Source organism: Petaurus breviceps, unplaced genomic scaffold, assembly GCF_028583685.1.
Source record: "Petaurus breviceps papuanus isolate PSGF00001 unplaced genomic scaffold, PetGlider_PUasm1.0 91133, whole genome shotgun sequence".
Taxonomy (NCBI): Eukaryota; Metazoa; Chordata; class Mammalia; order Diprotodontia; family Petauridae; genus Petaurus; species Petaurus breviceps.
The window spans coordinates 30059466-30067799 of NW_027187419.1; the positions used below are offsets into that span (position 1 = coordinate 30059466).

Genomic DNA, 8334 nt, shown 5'->3' on the forward strand with positions numbered 1-8334 from the left:
AGGCAAATATGGAAAGACTTATAGGGACTGATGTTAAGTAAAGTAACCAGGATGAAGAAAAATAATATATATAATAACTCAGCAATATAAATTGAAAGAATGGTGAAATTATCAAAACAGGATTTTGAGAAATTAAGACCACTCTTGACCTCAAAAAAGAGATGTGAGTACACAACTTCCTGCTTTGAAAAGGTGGGGGGTGCAGAATACTGCATCTAAACCTAATGGCTAACATTTATAGATAGTTTTTAAGGTTTGAAAAAAAACACTTTACGTGTATGATCTCATTTGATCCCTATACTAATTCTGTAAAGTAGGTGTTGTCAATATCACCCTTCTACAAATGAGGAAACTGGAGTTTAAAGGTTAAATGACAAGGTGCTACAGTGGGTAGAGTTCTAGAATAGTGGGTAGCGGCCTAGAATCAGGAAGTGAAAATTCAGACTCACAGGCTCCCTGGCTGTGTGACCCTGGGTAAGTCAATAAACCTTTGTTGGCCTCAGATTCCTTATCACTAAAAGGGGTAGACTAATAGTACCTGACTCACAGGGTTTTTTCGAGGGTCAAATGAGACAATATTTGTTTAGCACTTAACACAGTTCCTGGAAATATATAAATATTAGCTATTGTTATTATTAATATTGAACTTTGCTGATATGCTGGTTAAATTTTCTCTAAATACGGGTTTTTTTCCCCTTTCTTTTTCCCCTTTATTATAAAGGGTACCTTTGTAGGAAAAGAGAAAATATGTTAGGAAATAAAGATGGTGTAAAAATCAAAGATATTAAAAATGGATTTTAAAGAAAGGTAAAGAGGCAGCTAGGTGGTGCAATGAATAGAGCACCAGCCCTGGAGTCGGGAGGACCTGAGTTCAAATCTGACCTCAGACACTTAACATACACTTAGCTGTGTGACCTTGGGCAAGTCACCTAACCCCAATTGCCCTGCCTTCCCCCCCTCCAAAAAGCAAAAAAAAGTAAAAAAATAAAAATAAAGAGCTAATTTTAATTTTTGGTGGAGCACCAAATATACATATTACATATATATATGTATGTGTATATATATATATATATATAAAATATGTGTAGTTTGTTGAATTATTAAATCACTTAGTATAACCTTTTATAATGTTTAAAGACCAATAATAAATGGCTCTTGAGGCCAAAACCTTTCCCTGTGGGACTCATATTCCAATATTATCATCATTTTTGACAAATGATTCAATGAGTAAATTTTGAAAAAATAAGAAGTAAAATAGTCAAATCTTTTAAAGTATCTGTGACTTCATTAGTGTGTATATTCCTCCCACCAATACAAATGGAAATATCTCTATGGTTTAGTCTATGGTTACCCCTCTTTCCCCATCCAGATAACACAAGTCCCTTTCAGTCCCAGCCATGACAGCCATGGAAAGACAATGGTAAAACTTGACTTTAGAGATGACAATAGCCATGGCCAAAAATAGAGCACCAACAGTAACTAGGCCCCATATTTCTTTGTTTTTTTTTTATGTATTTGTTTATTTTTAGTTTTCAACATACACTTCCATAAGATTTTGAGTTACAAATTTTCTCCCCATCTCTCCCCTCCCCCCACCTCAAGATCATGTGTAATTTGATATAAGTTCTCTATATATACATTCATATTGAACCTATTTTCACATTATAGACCCCAAATTTCTGAACTCAACTGTGGAAGACAGTAGTAAAAAAATCTTAGCCAGGAAATGCCAGCCTTGTAGAGGGGAGCCCAACAGGCCAAGTGGTAAGAGTTCCCTAGTTCTAGATTTCTGGAGGAATGCTAAGAATTTCTGGGCCAAAGAGAGAGTGTGTGGTACCTGAGGTGGAAATGGAATGGGCAACAATATGGGAAGACAAAACCTGGATTTTGCCCTATAGTGAATTATTTACATGATGAGAGTTTGGAATGGAATTGTCCCTTTGGCAACATCAAGGGATGACCTAACTACCTGAAGTAGTACTATAAGGCTGAGAAGATCCATAAGGTGGAAAATAAAACCAAATAGAAGGAGAATTGTATCAATTCTTTATAAACAAATTTGAGTCCTTTTTCATTTTCTTTTTTAAAAATGGATTTTTATTGATCTATTTACATTACCTACATTTCTCATTGTATGCCTTCTCAACTTCTTTCCCTTCCAGAAAATTACCTCTTAAAACAAAGAATAACAAAGAGGGAAGAAATGTAGCAAAATTAACCAATGATCAAAAAAATTATATAGATAGATAGATGTTATATGCCCCAAGGTCATACCTCTACAAAGAAGCTGAGGGAGTTACCTAATCATCTCTTCTTTTTTTAATATGTACAAAAATATTTATTTATTTTTCTTATTAATTTGTTTATTTAATTTTAATTAAACATTCAGTTTAATTTACAACATTCAGTTCCATAGTCCCTCGAGTTTCAAATTTTCTCTGCCTGCCTCTCCTCCCCTCCTGCCCCCATGGTGGCATGCAATCAAATATAGGATCTACAAATACCTTCACATTAAACATTCGTCAGGTTGTAGAGAAGGATTATAACCAATGGAGTGAACAATGAGAAAGAAGGAATGAAACAAAACAAAACACAAGAGAGAGAGAGCAAGTAGTTTGCTTCAATCTGCATTCAAACTGTAGTTCTTTCTCAGGATGTGGATATCTCTTTCCATCATGAGTCTTTTGGAGTTGTCTTATAACCTTACCTTGCTGAGAGGAGCCCATTCTATCAAAGTTAGTCTTCATACAATACTCTGTGTCTGTAATTCTGTACAAATTTCTCCTGGTTCTGCTCTTCTCACTCAGCATCAGTTTATATAAGTATCTCCAAGTTATTATGAAGTCTGTCTGCTACTCATTTCTTATATCACAATATTATTCCATTATATTCATATACCACAACTTGTTCAGCCATTCCCCAATTGATGGGCATCCCCTTGATTTCCAATTCTTTGCCACCACAAAAAGAGCTGCTATAAATATTTTTGTATATATGGGTCCTCCCACCCACTTCTCTGATCTCTTTGGGATACAGCCCTAGAAGTGGTATTGCTGGGTCAAAGGGTATGCAATTATTTATAGTCCTTTGAGCATAGTTTCAGATTGCTCTCCAGAATGGTTGGATCAGTTCACAACTCCACCAACAATGCATTAGTGTTCCAATTTTTCCATATCCTCTCCAGCATTTATCATTTTCCTGTTTTGTCATCTTCGCCAATCTGATTGGTGAGATGTGGTACCTCAGAATTGTTTTGATTTGCATTTCTCTAATCACTAGTGATTTAGAGCATTTTTTCACATGCCTATAGATAATTTAATTTCATCTTCTGAGAACTGCCTATTCATATCCTTTGACCATTTATCAATTGGGGAATGACTTGCACTCTTATAGATTTGACTCAATTCTTTGTATATTTTAGAAATGAGGCCTCTGTCAGAGATAATGGTTGTAAAAATTCTTTCCCAATTTTCCACTTCCCTCTTGATCTTGGTTACATTGGCTTATTTGTACAGAAACTTTTCAATTTAATGTAACCAAAATTATCCATTTTGCATTTTATAATGCTCTCTAACTCTTGGTTCATCAAAAAGTCTTTCCTTTTCCATAGATCTGACAGATAAACTATTCCTTGCTCTCCCAGATTGCTTACAGTATCAGCCTTTATAGCTAGATCATGCACCCATTTCGACTTTATTTTGGTATATGGTTTTAGATACTGGCCTATGCAGGGCAGCGAGGTGGCGCAGTGAGTAAAGCACTGGCCCCAGAGTCAGGAGGACCCGAGTTCAATTCTGGCCTCAGACACTTAATACCCACACAAAAAAACTAGTCTTGTAAATTTGGGCAAGTTACTTAACCCCAATTGCCCTCCAAAAGGCAAAAAAAAAAAAAAAGATACTGATCTATGCCCAATTTCTGCCATACTGTGTTCCAGCTCTCCCAGCAGTTTTTGTCAAACAGTGAGTTCTTATCCCCAAAACTGGGGTCTTTGGGTTTATCAAACAGTAGATTACTATAGTCATTGGCTGCTGAGTCTCATGTACCCAACCTATTCCATTGATCCACTACTCTATTCCTCAGCCAGTACCAAGTAGTTTTGATGACTGCTACTTTATACTACAGATTAAAATCTGGTATGGCTAGGCCACTTTCCCTAGCATTTCTTTTCATTAATTCCCTTGATATTCTGGATATTTTGTTCTTCCAAATGAATTTTGCTACTATTTTTTCTAGCTCTATAAAGTAATTTTTTGGTAGATTGATTGGTATGGCACTGAATATATAATTTAATTTAGGTAAATTTGTCATTTTTATTATATTAGCCACATGCGATAGATGTTTTTCCAATTAATTAGATCTGACTTTATTTGTGTGAAAAAGCGCTTTGTAATTGTGTTGCATATAGGTCCTAGATTTGTTTTGGCAGGTAGATTCCCAAATATTTTATAATGTCTACAGTAACTTTAAATGGAATTTCTCTTTCTATCTCTTGCTATTGGATTTTGTTAGAGATATATAGGAATGCCGAGGATTTATGTGGTTTTATTTTATATCCTGCAAATTTACCAAATTTATTTATTATCTCAAGTAGTTTTTTACTTGATTCTCTAGGATTCTTTAAATATATCATCATATCATCTGCAAAGAGTGATAGCTTAGTCTCTTTGTCTAATTTGATTCCTTCAGATTCTTTTTTTTCTCTTATTGCTACTGCTAACATTTCTAGTACAAGATTGAATAAGAGGGGTGATAGTGGACATCCTTGTTTCACCCCTGATCTTATTGGAAATGCTTCTAGCTTATCCCCATTACATATAATACTTGCTGATGGTTTTAGATAGATGCTACTTATTATTTTAAGGAAGTCTCCATTTATTTCTATACTTTCTAATGTTTTTAATAGGAATAGATGTTGTATTTTTGTCAAAAGCCTTTTCTGCATCTATTGAGATAATCATATGGTTTCTGCTAGTTTGTTGTTGTTTTTTTAAGTTTGAGTTAAGCTTTTTTATTTAATGTTACAAAAAATATTTAGTCAAACAGACCAAAGCCCATGTCATCATCGGACTTCTCGGATTCTTCTTTTTTTGCTTTCTCTTTCTTCTTCTCCTCAGATGGGGCAGCTATGCTAGCAGGAGCAGCCCCTCCAGCAGGGGCAGCACCACCAGCTGCTGGGGCAGGTCCACCAACTCCTACATTGCAGATGAGACTTGCAATGTTGACATTGGACAGGGCCTTGGCAAATAATCCAGGCCAGAATGGTTCAACATTTACACCTGCTGCTTTAATGAGGGCATTGGTTTTATCTTCCGTGACAGTAACCTCATCGTCGTGAAGGATGAGGGCAGAGTAGATGCAGGTGAGCTCGGAGATGGCCATTTCAGTAGACAGATGAGGAGAGGCTTGTTTGTAGTGGTGCTAGTCGCTGGCTGAAGTGAGGGTTCACCCCAACATGGCCTTAGCTTCCGAAGAAGAACCAAGCACTCTACAGACAACTGAAGAGCTGCTAGTTTGTTGTTGATGTGATCAATTATACTGATAATTTTCCTGATATTGAACCACTCTTACACTCCTGGAATAAATCCTACCTGATCAAAGTGTATTATTCTTGTGATAAGTTGCTGTAGTCTTTTTTTGCTAATATTTTATTTAAAATTTTTGTATCTATATTCATGAGGGAAATTGGTCTATAACTTTCTTTCTCCATTTTGTCTCTTCCTGATTTAGGTATTAGTATCATATTTGTGTCATAAAAAGAATTTGGTAGGATTCCTTCTCCAATTTTCCCGAATAGTTTGTAAAGTATTGGATCAATTGTTCTTTAAATGTTTGATAGAATTTGCTAGTAAATCCATCTGGCCCTGGAGATTTTTTTCCTGGGGAGTTCATTGATGGCTTGTTCAATTTCTTTTTCTGAGATGGGGTTATTTAAGTAGTTTACTTCCTCTCTAATTAATCTGGGCATCATCTCTCCTTTTTGGACCAAGTTTAGTTATTAGAATTTCATTGCATTAAATTTTGATTGTTCTATTGTTTTTTTTCTTTGTTCTAGTTTTACTTTGTTCAAGTTTTTTTGTTTATGTATATATATTATTGATTTTGTTTTGCTCTGTATCATTTTACATGTGTCTTATGATGCTTCTCTGTATTCATCATATTCATTGTTTCTTACAGCATAGTAATATTTCATTATATTTGGGTATCACAACTTATTTAGCCATTCCTCAATCTATGAGTATCTGTTTTGTTTCTAGTTCTTTGTATTATAAAAATGTCTGCTATATTTTGGTATACATGGGATCTTTTTTTTTTTTGTCATTGACCTTGGGGCGCAAGTATGTGTATTCTCCGTCTTATGTCTATGGGCTCTGAGTTAATTGTTTAATTTTCTTTTTTTAATGAATTAATTAATTTGTTTATTTTTAGTTTTCAACATTCACTTTTTTAAGATTTTTCATTCCAAATCTTTCATCCCTCCTCTCCTACTCCCCAAGATGGCATGTAACCTGATATAAGCTATATATGTATACTCAATCATATTAAACACATTTCCACATTAGTCATGTTGTAAAAGAAGAATCAGAACACAGTGTAAAGCCACAAGAAAGAAAAAAAGAGAAAATAGTATGCTTCGATCTGTATTCAGACTCTATAGTTCTTTCTCTGGATGTTTTGAGGTTTAAGGTTTAGGGGTGAGCAAGACTCCAAAATACTAATACTCCAGGTCCTGCCGAATGAATTCAACTCAAGTGTCTCAGCCAAAGTAAAGCAAAGTTTATTAAAGGTTAGCCATAATGGGTAGACTCTTAAGGAGCCCAGGTATCCCAGAATTCAACTCAAGTCTCTCAGCCAAAGTAAAGCAAAGTTTATTAAAGGTTAGCCATAATGGGTAGACTCTTAAGGAGCCCAGGTATCTGTGAGGCTTGTATTGGACAAGCAGGCCAGAATAATCTAACACAGAATGAGTCTGCGCAAGATAATTCTCTCGGCTCCCTCATGGAGGCAAGATGGAGCTTATATACAGAAAGATTGTGGGAGGGTTCTAGGGGTGTTCTAGAGGAAGAGTTTGGGAAGAGTCTTCAGTCAAATGAGGTCAGACTCTAGTAATTAGAGATTAAGGGTAGGAAATAGCTGGAAGCTACATGGAGATGATGGATGATGGAGGGCTAAACTAGTTTAAAGGTAACAGATTTGGGTATAGATATTTTTGGAGGATTAAAGGTGGGTAATAGCTGGACAATGGAGGGCTAGGCCAACAATAGAGATTTGGGTCTAGTGACAATGAAAGGCCTATGGCCTCAGGCAAATGCTTCATCCAGTGGGAAGATTCAATCAGAGTTCAAGGGGTTTCCCAGAGCCTGTACCCCATCATATGTGGATAGCATTTTCCATTATAAGTCTTTTGGAATTGTCTTAGATCATTGTATTGCTGAGGAAAGCTGTTTATCAAAGTTGGTCATTGCACAATGTTGCTGTTACCATGTACCACATTCTCCTAGTTCTGCTCACTTCACTCAACATCAGTTCATGTAAGTCTTTCCAGATTTTTCTGAAATCTGACTGCTTATCATTTCTTATAGAACAATAGTATTCCATTACATTAATATATCACAATTTGTTTAGCCATTCCCCAATTGATAGGTATCCCCTCAGTTTCCCAAATTGCTTAATTTTTAATATGAGCATCTACTCTAAAATTGGCAAAGGCTGCATATGAGTGTTTGATTTATTGTTTTGTTCATTAACTAGATTTAAGAAAGTGATGGGAAAATGTTAATAGTGCACATTAAACTTAAAAAGTCTTAAAATGTCTTTTTTTTGAGAGTTTGTTGTTAAACATCTACCACCACAAGTGTATATGCATAACAGTGATCATATATTTAGAGCTAGAAAGAACCTTAGAGGCCATTAAAGTCCACCTGCCTCAACATCCCTCCCACCTACCCACTCTAATTGCCAACAGATGAGGAAACTGAAGGTGATTAATTGATTTGACCAGGGTTACACACAGCTAATGTGTCTGAGACAAGTTGTCAACTTAGGCCTTCTTGTCTCTAAGTCCAGCCTTCTGTCCACTGTGCCACTCATCGGCCTCAGTCAAAGGCTCTATATATTTTAGTTATTCTCTTTGCATGATTCCAGAATAGTTCTTTTGCATTTTCTGTGGGATGCAATAAAAGTTGTCCTATAGGACCTATATGCTATATGTATTGTTACCTTGAGTGCTTATACAGAAATTGAGGTTTCTTTTACTTATTTCAGTGCAGTTTTATTTACAAACCATATTTTCAGGTTCTCAAGGGAAACTGAGTGGAAGCTTGAGGTAAAGAG

The 8334-nt window shown here is 35.7% G+C and overlaps 1 pseudogene; it reads right to left on the bottom strand.

The window, feature by feature from the left end:
- Positions 1-4975: 4975 nt before the first annotated feature.
- On the bottom strand, positions 4976-5502 carry LOC138155411 (large ribosomal subunit protein P1 pseudogene; annotated as a pseudogene).
- Between the last annotated feature and the right edge of the window lie 2832 nt (positions 5503-8334).